Genomic DNA, 24,947 nt, shown 5'->3' on the forward strand with positions numbered 1-24,947 from the left:
TGTACCTGTAAACTCCCCAACAAAAAATGAAAAAAGAAAAAAAAACATGGTAAAAAAAGATAAAAGGATTAATGAGCATTAAAGCATGAATTAACCTTCGATTAAACATGTCTGGACTACAGAGTGTTTGACTGGATCCGTTCAGGGGAAGATTTAGGTCTCACTTTAGTACATGATCTCCACAATACAACTATCATACATAATCATTAAAGTGCTATTTATTTCTGGAGAAGTCTTCATCTAGGTCAGTTAAACTGTCCGATATTCGTTAAAAAAATTTAACATATTTTTTTGTGTGAATAATCTATTGTACTCTATTCCCACGGACATGTCTGTTGCTCCATAAAGCAGTCCTTCCTGTGCTACTGCACTCATACAGTAAACATGCAGTTTCTCCAGTGCTTGCTTTACATTCCAGTACATTAGAGGTTATTATGACACACCCCCAGTAGTGAATATAAATCGGACCGTGGTGTGACTGCTCCTCGGGGGCTCCATAATGACTCAGTGCCCCCGGCCCCCTCCCTGACAGACGCTTCAGCCACATCATCATGACATATCTGAACCCCGGGTGCAACGGGCTGCCGAGGTCAGCAATGTACGCACCACAACACATCAGCGAGACTGAGGGACAGCAGCAGAGGATCCACTCCAGCCCCTCCCTTGACCTTTTGACTAGGGCTGGGAATTGCCAGGGACGTCACAATACGATATTATCACGATACTAAGGTGCCGATACGATATGTATTGTGATTCTGATGATTCTATATGTATTGCGATTCAATACTGTGATTTTATTGCAATTCGATGTTCCAAACATATTGCTCACCATATGTCTGCTGCAGAGGGACAAGCGAAAGCCCTCCATTTTTGATCAGTCACGGAAATAAAAGTGCTGAAAACTAATTGGCTCCCTATTTATACTGAACAAAAATATAAATGCAACATGCAACAATTTCCACGATTTTACGGAGTTACAGTCCATATAAGTAAACAGTCAATTGAAATATGTTCATTATGCCCTAATCTATGGATTTCACGTGACTGGGCCGGGGCACAGCCATGGGTGGGCCTGGAAGGGCATAGGCCCACCCACTTGGAAGCCAGGCCCACCCACTGGAGAGCCAGGCCCAACCAATCGGATTTCGTTTTCTCCCCACAAAAGGGCTTTATTACAGACAGAAATACTCCTCAGTTTCATCAGCTGTCCGGGTGGCTGGTCTCAGATGATCCCGTAGGTGAAGAAGCCAGATGTGGAGGTCCTTCTCTGGCGTGGTTGCACATGGTTTGCGGTTGTGAGGCCAGTTGGAGGTACTGCCAAATTCTTTAAAACGACGTTGGAGGCAGCTTATGGTAGAGAAATGAACATTCAATTCTATGGCAACAGCTCTGGTGGACATTCCTGCAGTCAGCATGCCAATTGCATGCTCCCTCAAAACATGAGACATCTGTGGCATTGTGTTGTGTGACAAAACTGCACATTTTAGAGTGGCCTTTTATTGTCCCCAGCACAAATCAAATCAAATCAAATCAAATTTTATTGGCCACATGCGCCGAATACAACAGGTGCAGACATTACAGTGAAATGCTTACTTACAGCCCTTAACCAACAGTGCATTTCTTTTTAATAAAAAAGTAAAATAAAACAACAACAAAAAAGTGTTGAGAAAAAAAGAGCAGAAGTAAAATAAAATAACAGTAGGGAGGCTATATACAGTGGGGAAAAAAAGTATTTAGTCAGCCACCAATTGTGCAAGTTCTCCCACTTAAAAAGAAGAGAGAGGCCTGTAATTTTCATCATAGGTACACGTCAACTATGACAGACAAAATGAGGAAAAAAAATCCAGAAAATCACATTGTAGGATTTTTAATGAATTTATTTGCAAATTATGGTGGAAAATGAGTATTTGGTCAATAACAAAAGTTTCTCAATACTTTGTTATATACCCTTTGTTGGTAATGACACAGGTCAAACGTTTTCTTCACAAGGTTTTCACACACTGTTGCTGGTATTTTGGCCCATTCCTCCATGCAGATCTCCTCTAGAGCAGTGATGTTTTGGGGCTGTCGCTGGGCAACACGGACTTTCAACTCCCTCCAAAGATTTTCTATGGGGTTGAGATCTAGAGACTGGCTAGGCCACTCCAGGACCTTGAAATGCTTCTTACGAAGCCACTCCTTCGTTGCCCGGGCGGTGTGTTTGGGATCATTGTCATGCTGAAAGACCCAGCCACGTTTCATCTTCAATGCCCTTGCTGATGGAAGGAAGTTTTCACTCAAAATCTCACGATACATGGCCCCATTCATTCTTTCCTTTACACGGATCAGTCGTCCTGGTCCCTTTGCAGAAAAACAGCCCCAAAGCATGATGTTTCCACCCCCATGCTTCACAGTAGGTATGGTGTTCTTTGGATGCAACTCAGCATTCTTTGTCCTCCAAACACGACGAGTTGAGTTTTTACCAAAAAGTTATATTTTGGTTTCATCTGACCATATGACATTCTCCCAATCCTCTTCTGGATCATCCAAATGCACTCTAGCAAACTTCAGACGGGCCTGGACATGTACTGGCTTAAGCAGGGGGACACGTCTGGCACTGCAGGATTTGAGTCCCTGGCGGCGTAGTGTGTTACTGATGGTAGGCTTTGTTACTTTGGTCCCAGCTCTCTGCAGGTCATTCACTAGGTCCCCCCGTGTGGTTCTGGGATTTTTGCTCACCGTTCTTGTGATCATTTTGACCCCACGGGGTGAGATCTTTCGTGGAGCCCCAGATCGAGGGAGATTATCAGTGGTCTTGTATGTCTTCCATTTCCTAATAATTGCTCCCACAGTTGATTTCTTCAAACCAAGCTGCTTACCTATTGCAGATTCAGTCTTCCCAGCCTGGTGCAGGTCTACAATTTTGATTCTGGTGTCCTTTGACAGCTCTTTGGTCTTGGCCATAGTGGAGTTTGGAGTGTGACTGTTTGAGGTTGTGGACAGGTGTCTTTTATACTGATAACAAGTTCAAACAGGTGCCATTAATACAGGTAACGAGTGGAGGACAGAGGAGCCTCTTTTTTTTTTTTTTTTTTATACTTTGTTTATTGAATTTTCAGTACCAGCATTTAGTAAATAATTGCACTTGAAAGTTATTTGGTATGAATATGGAACAACAATTTGAAGACAACGATACAGCAAAACATAGAGAGACAGACATGAAAGAAAAAATAGACATTAAACACATAAATAAGATAAAACACAAAAAAATAAATAAATAAATAAATAAATAAATAAATATAAAATAAGCAAAAAATAATAATCAAAAAATAAATAAAAAATAAAAAAATAAAAAAAAGGGAACAATATCTGTTTTGATCCAGTTGTTATAGGTCAGCTAGCACAGTTATTACCGTCCTTAACATCCGAAATGTCGTATATGCACATACCAGGCTTCTTACATCACCAATATATAAATACACATCACTCTGGAACTGCAGGGAAATGTATTCTTTTAACATAAGAAAAGAAGGGAGCCCACTTTGCATAGAATTTGTCTACAGACCCATTGAGTGTCTGTTTTATTTTCTCCAACTTTATGCAATTCAAAATAGATTTAATCCAAAGAGCATGAGAAGGGGCTGCAGGGGATTTCCATCTAAGTAAAATTAATCGTCTCGCTAACAACGTGACAAAGGCAATTACATCCTTATTCATTTTGGTCAATTGTATTGTGGGTAAGGAAACTCCAAATAATGCAATGAGAGGGTCTGGCTCGATCTGTGTGCCGCTTAATTCTGAGAGTGTGTTAAAGATGTCTTTCCAGAAACCAACAAGAGATGGGCAGCACCAAAACATGTGCACATGATTAGCAGGGGACTGGTTACATCGAACACAATTAGGGTTCACATCCTTGTAAATTTTTGATAGTCTTGCTTTGGTCCAGTGGGCCCTATGAATGAGTTTGCATTGGATGAGGCCGTGTCGAGCGCAAATAGAAGAGCTATGTACCCTTTTGAGTGCCCCTTCCCATAGTTCATCAGATATTTCCTCACCCAGTTCCTCCTCCCAAGAGGATTTGATATTGTTTAATGAGATGGCTTGTAGTGAGCAAATTTGACTATAGATTATTGACAATGTGCCTTTCTGATTAGGAAGTGGGGTGAGAAATGTGTCGAACTGTGTTCCACCAGAAAGGTTGGGGAATCCTGGATCTATGCTGCGGACATAACTCCGGACTTGTAAGAACCTAAAAAAATGATGTCTGGGGAGACCAAATTTAGCTGATAATTGTTGAAACGTACTAAATGTATTGTTAGTATACAGATCTCTGAATCTTTTAATACCGAGATTAGACCATGTTGAGAAAGCACCATCAATCATAGATGGGGGAAAAGCTGGGTTTGAGGCTACCGGAGCCAAGGAAGAGGTTGTTTGAAACCCAAAGTGGCGCCTAAATTGATTCCAGATCTTCAATGTTGTTTTGACACATATATTATTGGTGAAGGAGGAGTAAGGGCCTGTAACAGAGGAGTGAGCGAGGGAAGACAATGATGCCGGTGTAGACGAGGCAGCCTCCATCTCCAGCCAAGTTGGGGGTGGGAATATCACTCTGCTCTGCAACCAGTACTGAATGATCCTAAGGTTAGCGGCCCAATAATAGAATCTGAAATCTGGTAGAGCTAGACCGCCGTCTGGTTTGGGCCTCTGCAAGAGCTGTTTTCGCATCCTAGGAGGCTTTTTGTCCCATATAAAGGGTAGAATTAGGCCGTCGATCTTTTTGAAAAATGTATTGGGTAGAAATATTGGAAGGCACTGATAGAGGTATAAGAATTTAGGGAGAGTATTCATTTTAATAGAGTTAATTCTAGCAACTAAGGAGAGGTGTAGCAAAGACCACCGTTCCAAATCGTCCTTAGTACGGGTTAAGAGAGGAGCAAAGTTGGCTTGAAAAAGGTTTTCAAACCTAATTGTGACATGTACCCCGAGATAAATAAAACTACTGTGAGCTATTTTAAATGGCAAGTTATGTAAAGGGGATTTTTTTGCAGCCATGTTAAGTGGCATCAATTCACTTTTACTGAGATTTAGTTTATACCCTGATAAGTGACCGAAGGATGCGAAAGTAGCAAGGGCAGCAGGGACAGAGACAGAAAGATTGGATGTGTATATTAATAAATCATCTGCATATAAAGACAGTTTGTGTTCGTGTCCGTATCTGACTATGCCTTTGATGAGGGGGTTGGAGCGAAGTGCTATTGCAAGTGGCTCTATGGCGAGGGCAAACAGTAAGGGACTTAAAGGGCAACCCTGACGTGTCGATCTTTGCAAAGGGAAGCGATCTGATTGAGTGTTATTAGTCCTGACAGAGGCTTGGGGGGATGAGTACAGAAGTTTTATCCAGGTCATGAATTTGGAGCCAAAGCCAAATTTATTTAGAGTGTAAAAAAGGTATTTCCATTCCACCCGATCAAACGCTTTCTCCGCGTCCAGGGATATAATGGCTTCAGAGGTATTGTCGACAGAAGGATTGTATATAATATTAAATAATCTTCGGAGATTGAAGAATGAGTGTCTATTTTTTATAAATCCTGTTTGATCCGGAGAGATAATTGATGGGAGGACTGTTTCTAGCCGCGTTGCCAGAATTTTGGCTAGAATTTTATAGTCCACATTTAGCAGGCTAATTGGACGGTATGATGCACAGTCAAGAGGGTCTTTGTTTTTTTTAAGAATAACACAAATGGTTGCTTGAGTGAGAGTATTTGGGAGAGCACCATTTACAAATGCATCATTGTACATTTCAATTAGAATAGGGGCTATTTTGGAGATAAACTTTTTATAAAACTCTGTCGAGTAGCCATCAGGCCCTGGGCTTCTCCCAGATTGAAGGGATTTGACAGCGTTAGACAGTTCTTCAACAGTGATCGGCTGCTATAATTTTTTAACCAAATCCCGGCCGACCGAAGGCACAGAAAGTGAGTGGAAGAAATCATCCAATTCCAGTGTATCCGCTTTACTTTCAGAGGTATATAGAGACTGGTAATATCTCTTGAACTCCTCATTGATCCCCCCAGGATCTAATGATATCCCAGATGATGTACGAATTTTTGTAATCTGAGATGATGATGATAGTTGACGTAACTTGTGAGCTAATAATTTACTGGCTTTATCTCCTTGTTCATAGTAAGTGCTCCTAGACTTGACAAGCATTTCAGTAACCTGGTCTGTTAATAGTGTGTCAAATTCTGCTTGCAGAGTTAAACGTTCCTTATAAATATCCGGGGATGGTGAAACGGCATAAATGTCATCTAATTGGGCAATACAGCGTGTTAACATAGATAACCTATGCCTTTTCAATTTGTTCTCATGTGCGGTGTAGGAGATAATTTCACCTCTGATATAAGCTTTCAAAGTTTCCCAGAGAGTAGACGCAGAGATGTTTGGGGTTCTATTTGTAATCATGAAAAAGTCGATTTGACTCAAAACAAAATTGACAAAGTGTTCATTACTGAGCAGTTGAGTTTTTAGTCGCCAAGGCGGTCGCTGATTGTCAACATTTTGAAAAGCTACTTCCATAGTAACAGGGGCGTGGTCAGATACAACAATTGGGTTATATGAACATGAAGATATGGAGTGGAGGAGCCGGTCATCAACAAGGAAGTAGTCTATGCGCGTAAAAGTGTGGTGAACCGATGAGAAAAAAGAGTATGCTTTCCCAGCTGGATTAACCATTCTCCAAGGATCTGAGACTGCGAATTCAGACATAAAGGTTCGAACAACTCTAGCTGAGGTTGATAAGGTGGTAGGTTTAGTGGAGGATCGATCAAATTGTGGGTCTAACCAACAGTTAAAGTCACCTCCTAAAATCAACATATGGGTGGACATATCTGGGAGTGTAGAGAAAAACGATTTGAAAAAATCACCATTGTCCCAATTAGGAGCATAGATATTAACAAGAAGAACCTTTGTATTGAGCAGCCTACCACTGACAATTATATATCTACCATGGGGATCTGCGATCACCTTAGAACATGTAAAAGGTACCGATCTGTGAAGTAAAATAGCCACCCCTCTCGCCTTACTCTGAAATGAGGAATGGAACACCTGACCCACCCATCTGCACCTAAGACTTGAGTGTTGTGATACCTTCAGATGAGTTTCTTGGAGAAAGATGATGTGAGCTTTCAAATGATGAAGATGGTGTAGCACCTTACTACGTTTAACTGGGTTATTTATGCCCCTGCAGTTCCAAGTAAGAAAATTAAAGCCATTCCCTCCAGCAGTATGGGCTACACTAGGCTGAGTCATATCTTAAGAGAGAGAGAGGATGTGTAAAGGACAAGGTACAATGTAAACTGAAGATCTTAGTTGAACCTAAAAGCGCAAATGTAAAAAACAAAGACAAGCGAAGAGGCACAAAAAACATATACAAACTATATACAAATAGAGAGTGAACAAACCCTTCCCTCACACCCGCCCTTGCCGAAGCATCTCCCCAAATGAGATGCAAGCAAAACCCTAAATACAAAGAAAGTTTAGAGCTAAGCATGATAACTCTTACTCTGTGCTACCTAAGATTAGTGACCATTTAACTAGAGTAAGCCAAACATGGATAGAATGGTCCCCAACAGAGTCTAAGGAAAACTATCCTCGATTAAGAGAGGTTTAACCTCGACGCAGATGGTAAATGATCAAACTGAAACAGCCATGCAGACCCCCAGATATTGGCATTAGAGGCGGCAAACCTGGGCTGGAAATAAAGAGATAAAAAAGAGAATGACCTTCATATGTCGATGAACCCAGCAAAGATGGCTTCGTTAGTCACCCATTCGGCCTGCTAACTAGCCTGTTAGGAAGACCAGCCAGCCAACCATTTGTTACACACCGTGCGGTACAACAGCCGCTTTCACGTTCTTGTTGATGAAATCTGCCGCTATAGCCGGGTCCTCGAATCTGTGCATGGAGCCGTCCGGTAAAGTCAGTCTCAAAACCGCAGGGTAGATGAGGCCGAACTTCACGCCCGGGCAGGCGTGTAGTTGGCGTTTCACAGCTCCAAAGCTAGCCCGCCTCTTAGCCACAGCTGTTGTGTAGTCCGCAAATATCGAGACTCTTTTACCCTTATGTAGAAGAGGGGATGCTTCTCCCGATCTTCTCAGTATGTCGTTGCGGACGTGAAAGAAATGCACCCTGATGACAAATGGTCGCGGGGGTTCTCCATCCCTGGGTCGGCTACGCAGAGTGCGGTGAGCCCGGTCTAGCAATGGCTTCTCCTCTAGCCCGAGCAGCTCCTGAAGTAGCTGGGCCATGTACTCCGTGGGCCTTGGGCCCTCCACTCCCTCCGGTATTCCCAGTAGACGAATGTTGTTCCTCCGCATTCTACTTTCCATATCTTCGCATCTATTATCGAGGAATGCCACCCTAGTTGTCAATGAGCCGACGTTAGCCTCTAGCTCGCTAATGCGAGTGCTGTGGTCTGTAGCACCTCGCTCCAAATCCGATAAAGTCACCCCATGTGCGTCGAGCTTATTCTGTATACTCTCGATAGATTTTTTAAGCTCGTCTTTGATCGTTGATATCTCTGACCTGAGATTGGTAGAGAGACAGTCAATTTTTCCGAAAATGTCGGTTTTGAGGGTGCCTATCACGGATTGCAGCATCTCCACAGTCAGTGTTTCCGTGGGGCCGGCATTGGCAGCGTTCGGTGGCGGGGGTGAGTCGGGAGAAGTTGCAGGCTTGCTGCGGCCTGCTCTTGCAGACTCTGTTTTTGGCCGGGTTGATGTCATTACGAATTTAAATTTATTAAACTTGAACTGAGTTGTTTATGGGTCTCTTCAGACGCCTGGGCAAACAGAAATGTATGCAATTTTGCAAAGTTAAATATATAAATTTGGTCACTAATTCAGGAGCGATAGGGAGACGCGTGCTACATCCTTGGCTTCCAACAGCGCCCCCCGACAGAGGAGCCTCTTAAAGAAGTTGTTACAGGTCTGTGAGAGCCAGAAATCTTGCTTGTTTGTAGGTGACCAAACACTTATTTTCCACCATAATTTGCAAATAAATTCATTAAAAATCCTACAATGTGATTTTCAGGATTTTTTTTCTCATTTTGTCTGTCATAGTTGACGTGTACCTATGATGAAAATTACAGGCCTCTCTCATCTTTTTAAGTGGGAGAACTTGCACAATTGGTGGCTGACTAAATACTTTTTTTCTCCACTGTATACAGGGGGGGTACCGGTGCAGAGTCAATGTGCGGGGGCACCGGCTAGTTGAGGTAGTTGAAGTAATATGTACATGTGGGTAGAGTTAAAGTGACTATGCATAAATAATTAACAGAGTAGCAGCAGCGTAAAAAGATTGGGTGGGGGGGGGGGCAGTGCAAATAGTCCGGGTAGCCATGATTAGCTGTTCAGGAGTCTTATGGCTTGGGGGTAGAAGCTGTTGAGAAGTCTTTTGGACCTAGACTTGGCACTCCGGTACCGCTTGCCGTGCGGTAGCAGAGAGAACAGTCTATGACTAGGGTGGCTGGATTCTTTGACAATTTTGAGGGCCTTCCTCTGACACTGCCTGGTATAGAGGTCCTGGATGGCAGGAATCTTGGCCCCAGTGATGTACTGGGCCATACGCACTACCCTCTGTAGTGCCTTGCGGTCCGAGGCCAAGCAGTTGCCATACCAGGCGGTGATGCAACCAGTCAGGATGCTCTCGATGGTGCAGCTGTAGAATTTTTTGAGGATCTGAGGACCCATGCCAAATCTTTTCAGTCTCCTGAGGGGGAATAGGCTTTGTCGTGCCCTCTTCACGACTGTCTTGGTGTGTTTGGACCATGATAGTTTGTTGGTGATGCGGACACCAAGGAACTTGAAGCTCTCAACCTGTTCCACTACAGCCCCGTCGATGAGAATGGGGGCGTGCTCAGTCCTCTTTTTTTTCCTGTAGTCCACAATCATCTCCTTTGTCTTGGTCACGTTGAGGGAGAGGTTGTTAACCTGGCACCACACGGCCAGGTCTCTGACCTCCTCCCTATAGGCTGTCTCATCGTTGTCGGTGATCAGGCCTACCACTGTTGTGTCATCGGCAAACTTAATGATGGTGTTGGAGTCGTGCCTGGCCATGCAGTCATGGGTGAACAGGGAGTACAGGAGGGGACTGAGCACGCACCCCTGAGGGGCCCCCGTGTTGAGGATCAGTGTGGCAGATGTGTTGTTACCTACCCTTACCACCTGGGGGCGGCCCGTCAGGAAGTCCAGGATCCAGTTGCAGGGGGAGGTGTTTAGTCCCAGGATCCTTAGCTTAGTGATGAGCTTTGAGGGCACTATGGTGTTGAATGCTGAGCTGTAGTCAATGAATAGCATTCTCACGTAGGTGTTCCTCTTGTCCAGGTGGGAAAGGGCAGTGTGGAGTGCAATAGAGATTGCATCATCTGTGGATCTGTTGGGGCGGTATGCAAATTGGAGTGGGTCTAGGGTTTCTGGGATAATCGTGTTGATGTGAGCCATGACCAGCCTTTCAAAGCACTTCATGGCTACAGACGTCAGTGCCATGGGTCGGTAGTCATTTAGGCAGGTTATCTTAGTGTCCTTGGGCACGGGGACTATGGTGGTCTGCTTGAAACATGTTGGTATTACAGACTCAGTCAGGGACATGTTGAAAATGTCAGTGAAGACACTTGCCAGTTGGTCAGCACATGCTCGGAGTACACGTCCTGGTAATCCATCTGGCCCTGCGGCCTTGTGAAAGTTGACCTGATTAAAAGTCTTACTCACATCGGCTACGGATAGCGTGATCACATAGTCATCTGGAACAGCTGGTGCCCTCATGCATGCTTCAGTGTTGCTTGCCTCGAAGCGAGCATAGAAGTGGTTTAGCTCGTCTGGTAGGCTTGTGTCACTGGGAAGCTCACGGCTGTGCTTCCCTTTGTAGTCTGTAATAGTTTTCAAGCCCTGCCACATCCGACGAGCGTCAGAGCCGGTGTAGTACGATTCAATCTTGGTCCTGTATTGACTCTTTGCCTGTTTGATGGTTCGTCGGAGGGCATAGTGGGATTTCTTATAAGCGTCCGGGTTAGAGTCCCGCTCCTTGAAAGTGGCAGCTCTACCCTTTAGCTCAGTGCGGATGTTTCCTGTAATCCATGGCTTCTGGTTGGGGTATGTACGTACGGTCACTGTGGGGACGACATCATCGATGCACTTATTGATGAAGCCAGTGACTGATGTGGTGTACTCCTCAATGCTATCTGAAGAATCCCGGAACATGTTCCAGTCTGTGCTAGCAAAACAGTCCTGTAGCTTAGCATCTGCATCATCTGACCACCTTTTTATTAACCGAGTCACTGGTGCTTCCTGCTTTAGTTTTTGCTTATAAGCAGGAATCAGGAGGATAGAGTTATGGTCAGATTTGCCAAATGGAGGTTGAGGGAGAGCTTTGTATGCGTCTCTGTGTGTGGAGTAAAGGTGGTCTAGAGTTTTTTTTCCTCTGGTTGCACATTTAACATGCTGGTAGAAATTAGGTAGAACGGATTTAAGTTTCCCTGCATTAAAGTCCCCGGCCACTAGGAGCGCTGCCTCTGGATGAGCGTTTTCCTGTTGACTTATGGCCTTATACAGCTCATTCAGTGCAATCTTAATGCCAGCATTGGTTTGTGGTGGTAAATAGACAGCTATGAAAAATATAGATGAAAACTCTCTTGGTAAATAGTGTGGTCTACAGCTTATCATAAGATACTCTACCTCAGGTGAGCAAAACCTCGAGACTTCCTTAGTATTTGATTTTGTGCACCAGCTGTTGTTTACAAATAAACACAGACCGCCACCCCTTGTCTTACCGGAGTCAGCCGTTCTATCTCGCCGATGTAGCGTATAGCCCGCTATGCTATCCATGTCGTCGTTCAGCCACGACTCGGTGAAACATAAGATATTACAGTTTTTAATGTCCCGTTGGTAGGATAACCGTAATCTTAGGTCATCCAATTTATTTTCCAATGATTGAAGATTGGCTAATAGGATTGATGGGAGCGGCAGTTTACTCGTTCGCCGTCGGATCCTTACAAGGCACCCGACCTACGTCCACGATATCTCCGTCTCTTCCTCATGCGAATGACAGGGATTTGGGCCTTGTCGGGTGTCTGTAGGATATCCTTCGCGGCCGCCTCGTTGAAGAAAAATTATTCGTCCAATACGAGGTGAGTGATCGCTGTCCTGATATCCAGAAGAGACGATGGCAGAAACATTATGTACAAAATAAATCACAAATAACGCGGAAAAACTCTCCGGCGCCATTCTGAGCAAGGTGCACCTGCGTAATGATCATGCTGTTTAATCAGCTTCTTGATATGCCACACCTGTCAGGTGGATGGATTATCTTGGCAAAGGAGACATGCTCACTAACAGTGATGTAAACAAATTTCTGCACAAAATTGGAGAGAATTTGTGCGTATGGAACATTTCTGGGATCTTTTATTTCAGCTCATTAAATATGGAACCAACACTTACAATGTTGCGGTTATATATTTTTTCAGTATAAAATGATAGAGAACAAGCTATGAAAGAAGGTACTGGAGTTTTGGTGCAGGTACAGTCAACTAGCGCAAAAACTATATTCCGATATTATCAAAACGATACGATATTGTAAAAAAAGATTTTTCCCCCCATCACTACTTTTGACATTAAGACACATGAGCACATCCTTGCGTGCATTTTCACACACTCTGCTGCACACTGGGGTATCGCCATTCATTTCATTGGAGTCGCTGCTGTCTGTTTCACGGATTGGAGGACGTTTGTTTTGTTACCCTTCTGCAGGGGGGCCTCTGATTGGCTGAATCTGTGCTGTCTGGGCCTAATATCTGTCAGGGACTTCACCCTCCATGTGGGGTAAGCCATGTCATAAGGCATATCATTAATTTCGGCGAATAAACAAAATGATTTGTCCAAAGCCCTAGAAGGGAGATGGGTAACTTCCTGACTTATCAGCAGTCAGACTTTATGACAGCATCTTTCCCACATACAGTGTGTAATTTAGAATATAATAAAATACAACTTTATTGTCCATCCAGGATGGACATTTTTCTTAGAGGTTATTAGTCATTTGTTTTGATGTAAAAGGATAGTCCTATTAAATTGGTGCATAGAGGTAAACACATTCTGTCCCAAGGAAGACTAGGATGGAAGGGGTGCTCAGAGAAGTGCTTACACAAATTTAGAAGCATGACTCTGACTTGCAGCCATGTAGAACTTCCTCATTATAGAGGGTAAAGGGTTGCATTGAGCAAGGCTGAGGTGCAGTGTGTTTTACACAGCATTTTCTGGCTGTTCTTTTTAATGTCTCTCTGAAATGGCCAGAAGCCATGATGAGCACCACTGCTCCCAGGTCGGAACTCTGTGTTTGCAGTTTAACCTAGGACTGACGGCTAATTGGATGAATCAGTTTGGAGGGAGGGGATGAATGGTGCAGGTTACAGGCTGTTGTAGCAAGGCCATTGTCATGAACATGACATCACCCTCTTTGAACTCTTAGGATAGAACCAAGCATCCTGATTAGTCAATATCAAGGCCTCAACATGTGGTTTTACTCTGTATGAACAGCCAGTGTTATTACCTAAATAGTCTGAACTCTGAACCCTCATCCTGATAACTAACACATCATGATCTAATATTTGATATAATAACTGCTCTAATAATGTATGTGGAATTGGATAGGATATCAGATATTTATGGTCTTATAACAGTTTTTAGCCATCTAAAGTGTTAGTTTTCTACTTTTGTTTTTGAAGATCAATGTAGAATACTGACAATCTCTCTCCCCTGCGTGTTCCAGATATGTCCTAATGGGCAGATTGAAGAGGATCCTCCTGTTGGTGCTGGGAGTCTACATAACCATCCCCTTCATCGTCAAACTATGCCCCTCCATTCAGGCAAAAATTGTATTTTTGAATTTTGGTGAGTAGATGAAACCAATAAGGCATGTTCTGTTGTATCTATGTAATTGTTTGCATTGCTTTTTTGAAGAAATGTTTTTTTATGGGAGTCTAAATAAGCTTGCTCCATCAGTTAGCTCTGGCCAATGGGTATTTCACCTGGTAGGTGTGGATACTTGTAGCTCTACTCATTTAGTAAGTGTGCAATACTGCTTACATAAGCAACGGTGCATGTGTTAGTGTGTGAGAGTGCACATGTGAACCTGCTCATCACCTGAAACACAGCAGCACGCCAACTCCAGACGGAGGCAGTTAAGATACTTTGCCAAGATACTCCTGAGTGGCGCAGTGGTCTAAGGCACTGCATCGCAGTGCTAACTGTGCCACTAGAGATCCTGGTTCGAATCCAGGCTCTGTCGCAGCCGGCCGCGACCGGGAGACTCATGGGCGGCGCACAATTGGCCCAGCGTCATCCAGGGTAGGGGAGGGAATGGCCGGCAGGGATGTAGCTCAGTTGATAGAGCATGGCGTTTGCAACGCCAGGGTTGTGGGTTCGCTTCCCACGGGGGGCCAGTATAAAAAAAAAATGTATTCACTAACTGTAAGTCGCTCTGGATAAGAGCGTCTGCTAAATGACTAAAAATGTAAATGTAAAATGTTAAGAGAGGGTGGATATTCCACCTGCAAGGGTACAATACAAAGCTCCCACCGCTCTCTCCCTCCGTCTGATATGCATTATAGGTGTGTAACTGTAGCAGTTTCATGCATTTTAGGTAGGAACAGGCAAGATTACACCTAAAACATTGATGGGTCGGTCAGTAGCATTGATTTGGAGTGCCAGTTGTGGGCTGTGACCACAGCTGATTCTAACTTGTAGCTACGTGGTTTCAACCAATCGGTATCCAGGACGAGAACTACCCGTTGTATAACATTGTAACATTTAATAGGGTGTCCAATCAAAAACGTATATTTTGACCAATGAAATAATGTTAATTGTGTATATACTCCACCGGCCTTCTAGCCACTGCCACTCCTCTTCTCATCATTCCATTTGTTTTGTCTTGTTTTTACTCACACCTGGTTCATATCCCCTCATCAGTCCCTGTATAAGTATTCCCTCTGGCCCCCATGTCTTTGTGTGTGATTGTTTCCATGTGGAGGTGTCGTTAGCTTGGTGGAGCATTATGTACTTTATCGAACCGCTGTATTGGCCGAATGAACCATTATTCTGTGATTTACACCTCCTGCGCCTGACTTCGTCCAAATCACCCGCTACAGAATCACATACCCAATATCATGGAGTCAGCAGGAGCGGGGAATATGCCTGGAGTCTTTGAGCGGCTCCGGGAGCATTCCACCATGTTAGCCAGATTGGGCGAAGCGATGGATCGGGTTCTCCAGGCCCTCCAGCGCCTGGAGAGGAGAGGACACGACCCTAAGGAACCAGCTGAGCGACCGGATCCAGCCACCCAGACACAAGCACCCAGAGGTATTCACCTGTCTCGACCGAGGGAATACGACGGGACAGCGTCCCACTGCCAGGGTTTCCTCCTGCAGCTGGACCTCTATTTCCACACCATCAGCCCTGCTCCATCGGATCGGGAGAAGGTGTGCGCCCTCGTCTTCTGCCTCTCGGGGAAAGCCCTGGAGTGGGCCAACGCGGTCTGGAGTGAAGGAGGAGACGCGTTGGACAACTACGGAGAGTTTGCTTGCCTCTTCCGGGCAGTCTTCGATCATCCCAAATAAATGCTTCACAGAGTTCAAGTAACAGACACATCTCAACATCAACTGTTCAGAGGAGACTGTGTGAGTCAGGCCTTCATGGTTGAATTGCTGCAAAGAAACCACTACTAAAGGACACTAATAATAAGAAGAGACCTGCTTGGGCCAAGAAACACGAGCAATGGACATTAGACCAGTGGAAATTTGTCCTTTGGTCTGGAGTCCAAATTTGAGATTTTTGGTTCCAACCGGCGTGTCTTTGTGAGACGAGGTGTGGGTGAACGGACGATCTCCGCATGTGTAGTTCCCACCGTAAAGCATGGAGGAGGTGTTATGGTGTGCTTTGCTGGTGACACTGTCTGTGATTTATTTAGAATTCAAGGCACACTTAACCAGCATGTTTACCACAGCATTCTGCAGCAATATGCCATCGCATCTGGTTTGGGCTTAATGGGACTATCATTTGTTTTTCAACAGGACAATGACCCAACACACCTCCAGGCTGTGTAAGTGCTATTTTACCAAGAAAGAGAGTGATGGAGTGCTGCATCAGATGACCTGGCCTCCACAATCCCCCGACCTCAACCCAATTGAGATGGTTTGGGATGAGTCGGACGGCAGAGTGAAGGAAAAGCAGTCAACAAGTGCTCAGCATATATGTGGGAACTCCTTCAGGGCTGTTGGAAAAGCATTCCAGCTGAAGCTGGTTGAGAGAATGCCAAGAGTGTGCAAAGCTGTCATCAAGGCAAAGGGTGGCTATTTGAAGAATCTCAAATATAAAATACATTTTGATTTGTTTAACACCTTTTTGGTTACTACATGATTCCATGTGTTATTTCATAGTTTTTGATGTCTTCATTATTATTCTGCAATGTAAAAATTTTTAAAAATAAAGAAAAACCCTTGAATGAGTAGGTGTGTCCAAACCTTTGACTGGTAGTGTAGGTCTGTGAAGGAAGTGGATGGTCAGAGAGTGGTGTGGCGCAAAAACAATTCTGGGGCCCGTAGTTTTTCCTGATCTTCTTACCTAACCAGGTAAAACTCCGGACTTTATATGGTATGACATGATTAATCTGTAGCACATTTTTTAAATATGGGCTATGATGAGAGCAGAGTATTTCTAATCAGGTCACATGAGGAGGATGAAACCCCTGTCCAACTGCAGCAACCGTGTACTTGTTCATATTAATTATATTTTAAAGAAGGACTAGGGGGGGTTCCTATACACAGACTGAAAAAAAGTATTGTTTCCATGCAACACAGCATGTCAGATCGCTAATGTTTAGGTTTGGATAGGCTGCTACATTTACAGTATGTAACAGTTTTTGCTTGTCTGTTGGGAGTGATGAGTTATCACGCTTGCCAAATGAATACTGGAGGAAAGTGGAGAGCGCGCCTTGAGCTTTGTCCACCCGCGACCTGCGATTTCCATGAATCTGATTGGTCAAGACACGCAAAGAGCCTGCAGCAGCACTCCGATGTGAAGGACAGAGAAATTGTGCGAGAGTTGACAAATCATGAAGCAAAATGTTCTAAAAAACAGCACTTTGCCCCTCTTTTTAACACTTTATGTCAATATATTTTATTAAACTAAATCAAGTGGTGTGGTGCTGCCACACATGATTTGAAAAGTGCTGTGGCAAATGCCGCCCGTCACACGTTTTCCGGCGGCCCTAGAATGGTGATTTGTGACTGTCTTGTATAACATTATAGAGTGGAAAGAGGCAGAGTGCTGCTATTTCTGGAGCATCTGTCTCATCGATTTTTGCTGTGCTGCTGCTTTGTCAGTGATATCTTATTGTTTTAACAGATCTAACACAGCTTCTCTGTCTACCCAACCCTACCCCCTGCAGTGAGGCTGCCCTATTTCATTGACCTGAAAAGGCCGCAGGACCATGGCCTGCCTTCTACCTTCAGCCAGAGATGGGCATCAACATTGGTGTATGGTGAGAAGACACACACACACTTCAGCTGTTTTGCTAAGACTGTGTGGGATGGATCTCTCTCTCTCTCTCTCTCTCTCTCTCTCTCTCTCTCTCTCTCTCTCTCTCTCTCTCTCTCTCTCTCTCTCTCTCTCTCTCTCTCTCTCTCTCTCTCTCTCTCTCTCTCTCTCTCTCTCTCTCTCTCTCTCTCTCTCTCTCGTCTATGGTCGAACTAAAGAGGAACACGGAACACGACAGAAACCTCAGAGCGATGCTGCAAAGGTCCCGCGAGCGAGGAGTCTGGCTCAACCCAAAGAAGAGCACAGTCGGCGCTACAGAGGTCAGCTACTTTGGACATCTTCTCACAGCGAATGGAATCAAGCCAAATCCGCAGAAGATCTCAGCCATAAAGGAAATGTAGCCACCAAAGAACCGCGCAGAGCTGGAAACAGTGCTTGGCATGGTCAACTACTTAGCCAAGGTCGCACCCAGCCTCTCCAATGCTAATGCACGCCTGCGTCAGCTGCTAAAGTAATCCAGTGAGTTCCTCTGGGAAAAGCAACACAACATCGCTTTCCAGAAAGTGAAAGACTTGATCACGAGAGAACCAGGACCAATCCTTGCCTACTACAACCGCAACAAAGAGCTCAGACTCCAAGTGGATGCGTCGAAGTATGGACTAGGTGCAGTGCTACTGCAAGAAGGAAAACCCAATGGCTACGCTTCCAAATCTCTCACAGACTGTGAAATCAACTACGCTCAAATCGAAAAGGAGCTGTACGCCATTCTGTTCGGATGTAAGCGTGTCTATGGACGACAAGTAATTGTGGAATCCGACCACAAGCCTCTCTCTCTCTCTCTCTCTCTCTCTCTCTCTCTCTCTCTCTCTCTCTCTCTCTCTCTCTCTCTCTCTCTCTCTCTCTCTCTCTCTCTCTCTCTCTCTCTCTCTCTCTCTCTCTCTCTCTCTCTCTCTCTCTCTCTCTCTCTCTCTCTCTCTCTCTCTCTCTCTCTCTCTCTCTCTCTCTCTCTCTCTCTCTCTCTCTCTCTCTCTCTCTCTCTCGTCTATGGTCGAACTAAAGAGGAACACGGAACACGACAGAAACCTCAGAGCGATGCTGCAAAGGTCCCGCGAGCGAGGAGTCTGGCTCAACCCCAAGAAGAGCACAGTCGGCGCTACAGAGGTCAGCTACTTTGGACATCTTCTCACAGCGAATGGAATCAAGCCAAATCCGCAGAAGATCTCAGCCATAAAGGAAATGTAGCCACCAAAGAACCGCGCAGAGCTGGAAACAGTGCTTGGCATGGTCAACTACTTAGCCAAGGTCGCACCCAGCCTCTCCAATGCTAATGCACGCCTGCGTCAGCTGCTAAAGTAATCCAGTGAGTTCCTCTGGGAAAAGCAACACAACATCGCTTTCCAGAAAGTGAAAGACTTGATCACGAGAGAACCAGGACCAATCCTTGCCTACTACAACCGCAACAAAGAGCTCAGACTCCAAGTGGATGCGTCGAAGTATGGACTAGGTGCAGTGCTACTGCAAGAAGGAAAACCCAATGGCTACGCTTCCAAATCTCTCACAGACTGTGAAATCAACTACGCTCAAATCGAAAAGGAGCTGTACGCCATTCTGTTCGGATGTAAGCGTGTCTATGGACGACAAGTAATTGTGGAATCCGACCACAAGCCTCTCTCTCTCTCTCTCTCTCTCTCTCTCTCTCTCTCTCTCTCTCTCTCTCTCTCTCTCTCTCTCTCTCTCTCTCTCTCTTTCTCCAATTCAATTCAAAGTGCTTTATTGGCATGGAAAACATGTTTTAGATTGCCAAAGCAAGTGGAATAGATAATAAACAAAAGTGAAATAAACAATCAGAAATGAACAGTAAACGTTTACACTCATAAAAGTTTCAAAAGAATAGAGACATTTCAAATATAACATTTCTGTCAGTGTTGTAACAATGTGCAAATACACTACATGACCAGAAGTATGTGGACACCTGCTTGTCGAACATCTCATTCCAAAATCATGGGCATTAATATGGAGTTGGTCTCTCCTTTGCTGCTATAATAACAGCCTCTACTCTTCTGGTAAGGCTTTCCACTAGATGTTGGAACATTGCTGCGGGGACTTGCTTCCATTCAGCCACGAGCATTAGTGAGGTCGGGCACTGATGTTGGGCGATTAGGCATGGCTCGCAGTTGGCGTTCCAATTCATCCCAAAGGTGTTCATGGGGTTGAGGTCAGGGTTCTGTGCAGGCCAGTCAAGTTCTTCCACACCGATCTTGACAAACCATTTCTGTATGGACCTCGCTTTGTGCACGTGGTCATTATCATGCTGAAACAGGAAAGGGCCTTCCCCAAACTGTTGCCACAAAGTTGGAAGCACAGAATCGTCCAGAACGTCAAATAATAAAATGTAGTACGACAGGATCTTTCTAAACGTAGCTCTTTATTTGCTAGCTATAACGGGCATGTTCATGTGTCTCCGGCCATGATCATCTGAATATGACCTCTCCACCTGGGCAATGACATCTCAACATTTAAAACAAATACAATACCAAAGCATTTCAAGTTAACTTTTCAATAACAAGTTTACAGTCTGGAACTCTTTTAGGGCAGCGATCCGCCTACACCCATTGACATTTCACAGGTCTAGGACAGCTCTAGGTTTGACCTCTCTTCCTGACCTTGTGTGATATGAAGCAGAGCATGCTTCTGTGTCAGTCAACAGTTCTTGAAGTGTTGCAGGTAAGTATGGTGTATGTTGTGTGTGTGTGTGTTTAGTCCATCACGTTCTCTTTCAGGAGAACAGTTCATCTCATCAGTGTGTTGTTCTTTTGTGTTCAGTAGGTGACAACGATTGCGGCGGTACAGCGCTCCTTCTGTGGTGCGAACATGATATGAACGTTCAGTGTCAGCTGGTTGGATGACGACTGCTGGCTTCCAGTAGCCATGCTCCTGGATTCTAACTGACTCTCCATCGTTCAGTGGTGGCAGTGGTCTAGCTGACCTGTCATGGTATCGCTTTTGGTGTTGTTGTCTCTGTGCACGTTTTGCATGCATTTCCTTGTAGCTGACAACCTCAGGTTGCAGCTGCTGGTTGGAGCTGGGAAGGATTGAGCGAAGTCTGTGGCTCATCAACAGCTGGGCTGGTGATTTGAAGTTGTCAACTGGAGTGTTTTTGGTATTCAAGGAGGCTGAGGTAGGGGTCTCTCTTGTCTGCTTTTGCGTTTTCCATGAGTGATTTAGCAATCTGCACAGGCCATTACTTTGAGGGTAATGTGGGCTTGTGGTGATGTGTGTGAACTCCCATGCTTTTGTGAAGGATTCAAACTCATTTGATTTGTAACAGGGGCCATTGTCAGATATTACATTCTCTACAATGCCATGCCTGGCAAAGGCTGCTTTCAGCTTGTGTATCACAGCTGCAGATGTGCTGCTGTGAAGCTTGTCGAGTTCAATGTATCTGCTGTAGTAGTCCACTGTTATGATGTAGTCCTCGTTGTTCCAGGTGAACAGATCGGTTGCCACGACCTGCCAGGGTCGGTCTGGGATACAGTGAGGTAACATTGGCTCTTTGGTGTTTGAGGGGCGTCGTTCAAGACAGGTGGGGCATTTACCATGTCCTCTATTTGTTTGCACATTCCGTGCCAAAACAAAATGTCACGTGCTCTCTGTTTGCACTTTTCCATGCCCATGTGTCCAGCATGGATCTTTGTCAAAATCTCTTCTCTGAGACTGGTAGGAATGATGATGATTTTCTCTCCTTTGAAAATGATTCTGTTGATCTGTGATACTTCATCATGATGGTTCCAGAACTCCGAGACGTTCGGAGGGGATTTTCTCCTCTCCTCAGGCCATCCTGACTCTATGACTTTCCTCAGCTGTGTGAGTTGTGTGTCTTTTTCTGTTTCTGCTCGGATCTCCTTCTGTTTTGTGTCACTAACTGGTAAGTTGCTGTACATAGTGTGCACCTGCATGTCCATGCCTTCACTGAGGCTGCTGGCCTTGTAGGTAAAAAACTTCCTGGAGAGTGTGTCTGCGACAGGGATGTCTTTGCCTGGACGGTGAGGGAAGATTAAATGTCAATCAAAGAGTAAATTGCTGATGAACTGTTTATTGATTCAGTGACACAGAAAAGTCAGATATCAGAGACAAAGCAAGCCTTTGCTGACATTGAGATAGGAACACAAGGCACAGAGCTAAAGTTCAAACTAGACACTGGTGCACAAGTAAATCAAATCAAATCAAATCAAATTTTATTGGTCACATGCGCCGAATACAACAGGTGCAGACATTACAGTGAAATGCTTACTTACAGCCCTTAACCAACAGTGCATTTATTTTAAACAAAAAAGTAAGAATAAAACAATGATTGGTAATAAAACAATGAAGTAAACATTATTCCTCTGAATAAGTACCGCAACTTGACATCTGAGTGCGAGCTACAGCCCACCACGCGCAGACTGACTGGTTATGGTGGTGAACAGCTCCCAGTAAAAGGCACATGCACTTTCAAATGCAAATACAAGGAAAGTGGCATTTTTACATTGTTGACACTCGAGCACCTGCAGTGCTAGGCCTTAAGGCATATTTAGACATGGACCTCATCAAGCTAGTTTTATCAGTGACAGCACCAGTAGAGACAGAGAATGTCATGGAGGAGTTTGCTGATATTTTTACAGGAATAGGACTATTCCCAGGAGAATGTACCATTCACCTTGACCCAGACGCAACCGCTGTGGTCTACCCACCGAGAAAGATTCCCTTGCTTGGAGCATGGAGCAGTCTGACATCGTCACCAAGGTTACAGAACCGACGGATTGGGTCAACGCGTTAGTGGTGGTGGAGAAACCACGCACCGGCAAGCTCAGAGTATGTCTCGACCCAAGAGACTTGAACAAGGCTATCAAACGCCCCCATTACCCCTTACCCCTTACCGACGCTATATGGCATCACACACAAGCTAGCGGGCGCACGCTACTTCAGTGTCATGGACGCCAGATCAAGCTACTGGGATATCAAGCTCACAGAAGAGTAATCTAAGCTCACAACGTTCAACACACCATTTGGACGCTACAGGTTTCGTCGCCTGCCTTTTGGGATTATCTCAGCCCAAGACCAGTTTCAGATCGACGAGGTGTACGAAGGCCTTAACGGAGTTGTGGTAATTGTGGACGACATCCTTGTCTATGGTCGAACTAAAGAGGAACACGACAGAAACCTCAGCGCGATGCTGCAAAGGTCCCGCGAGCGAGGAGTCCGGCTCAACCCCAAGAAGAGCACAGTCGGCGCTACAGAGGTCAGCTACTTTGGACATCTTCTCACAGCGAATGGAATCAAGCCAAATCCGCAGAAGATCTCAGCCATAAAGGAAATGGAGCCACCAAAGAACCGCGCAGAGCTGGAAACAGTGCTTGGCATGGTCAACTACTTAGCCAAGGTCGCACCCAGTCTCTCCAATGCTAATGCACGCCTGCATCAGCTGCTAAAGTAATCCAGTGAGTTCCTCTGGGAAAAGCAACACAACATCGCTTTCCAGAAAGTGAGAGACTTGATCACGAGAGAACCAGGACCAATCCTTGCCTACTACGACTGCAACAAAGAGCTCAGACTCCAAGTGGATGCGTCGAAGTATGGACTAGGTGCAGTGCTACTGCAAGAAGGAAAACCCAATGGCTACGCTTCCAAATCTCTCACAGACTGAAATCAACTACGCTCAAATCGAAAAGGAGCTGTACGCCATTCTGTTCGGATGTAAGCGTTTCCATCAGTATGTCTATGGACGACAAGTAATTGTGGAATCCGACCACAAGCCCCTCGAGTCAATCATGAGGAAACCGCTAGCCGCAGCCCAGCCAAGGCTACAGAGAATGATCCTTCAACTACAAAAATAAGACTTCACAATCACTCACTGTATGTACTGTTTTTCCAAGGTAAGCTCTGCACACTTTTGCAAAGTGATTCCATTTTCCACATTTAGTACAGCCTTTAGCTGGGCAATTTCCCTGTTCGCCATGCACTTTGTATCCACAATATCCACATGTTTTGGGGCGTTTAGAGTCTGTGTCGCTGACTGTAACCCTTGAAAGTTACTGAGCTCTTCAATACGGGCCATTCTACTGCCATTGTTTGTCTATGGAGATTGCATGGCTGTGTGCTCGATTTTATACACCTTTCAGCAACGGTGTGGCTGAAATAGCCAAATCCACTAATTTGAAGGGGTGTCCACATACTTTTGTATATATAGTGTATGTGCTTGTCCTCTCCTTTGTTGATTTAGGGGGCATCTTATAGAAAAATAAATAAATAAAAATTAAAGTCAGTAATAACCATTGTTAGCTTCTGAACAAACTGAGTAAAAACTCACAGACGACTAGAAAAAGCTCAAACCAAGTTTATTCAACCCACTGGGTCATACAGCTGCAAAGACAACATACAAGTCACACAAGCACATCTTTATACCTCACAACTAGGCAGAGTTATTTAGCAAATAAGTGTTACATTGTGTTAAGTGTTACAACTTAACCATGATCATATATGTAATTTGTGTGTCTTAAAGGTAAGTAAAAATGTATGACCTAATACATTTTGTCATTACTACCACATTCTGTCCTTACCATCACAGTTCATTATGTGGTGGTAATGACGTGTGGTGGGAATGACATTTTGACACTATTTGGTCATAAATAGCAGGGATTCTAGCATGCTAACTCCAATTGAACAGCTAGCATACAATGTATCCTAAATACACATAATTAAAACAGTTTCTCAAATCTAACATAATTTGATGAAATTGTAGCCTATTTGGTAATGTCGTACAAAAATAATATGATCTTCTTAAGTCATATTTACCTTAATTTTTCTATCATTTCCTGGCATCAAAATGTGAATTTCCCTCCATGACATCATGTGCTCCACTGTCACTATTCATATCCATGGTAACCAAGTACACAAACTTTAGAAAAAAAGTTATTATCAAATCAAATCAAATCAAATTGTATTTGCCACATGCGCCGAATACAACAGGTGTAGATATTACAGTGAAATGCTTACTTACAAGCCCTTAACCAACAATGCATTTTTTAAAGATTTATTTTTTAAAAAGTGTTAAGTAAAAAAGATAAAAGCAAATAACTAAAGAGCAGCAGTAAAATAAAATAACAGTAGGGAGGCTATATACAGGGAGGTACCGGTGCAGCGTTAATGTGCGGGGGTACCGGCTAGTCGAGGTAATTGAGGTAATATGTACATGTGGGTAGAGTTCAAGTGACTATGCATGAATAATAAACAGAGTAGCAGCAGCGTAAAAGAGGGGGGTGGGGGTGGGGGTGGGGGGCAGTGCAAATAGTCCGGGTAGCCATGATTAGCTGTTCAGGAGTCTTATGGCTTGGGGGTAGAAGCTGTTGA

At 44.4% G+C, this 24,947-nt stretch overlaps 1 pseudogene across 1 annotated transcript in view; it reads left to right on the forward strand.

Moving 5' to 3' along the window:
* Nucleotides 1–24,947, forward strand: part of LOC311132661 (lysophosphatidylserine lipase ABHD12-like) — a 59,654-nt pseudogene that overhangs the window by 18,570 nt on the left and 16,137 nt on the right. Inside the window, exons 2-3 of the transcript XR_014615197.1 lie at nucleotides 13,798–13,919; nucleotides 17,473–17,565. The product of XR_014615197.1 is annotated as a lysophosphatidylserine lipase ABHD12-like (transcript). The remainder of the gene's footprint in view (nucleotides 1–13,797; nucleotides 13,920–17,472; nucleotides 17,566–24,947) is intronic.

The sequence above is a fragment of the Coregonus lavaretus genome (assembly GCF_964263955.1).
Source record: "Coregonus lavaretus genome assembly, chromosome: 1".
Classification (NCBI taxonomy): Eukaryota; Metazoa; Chordata; class Actinopteri; order Salmoniformes; family Salmonidae; genus Coregonus; species Coregonus lavaretus.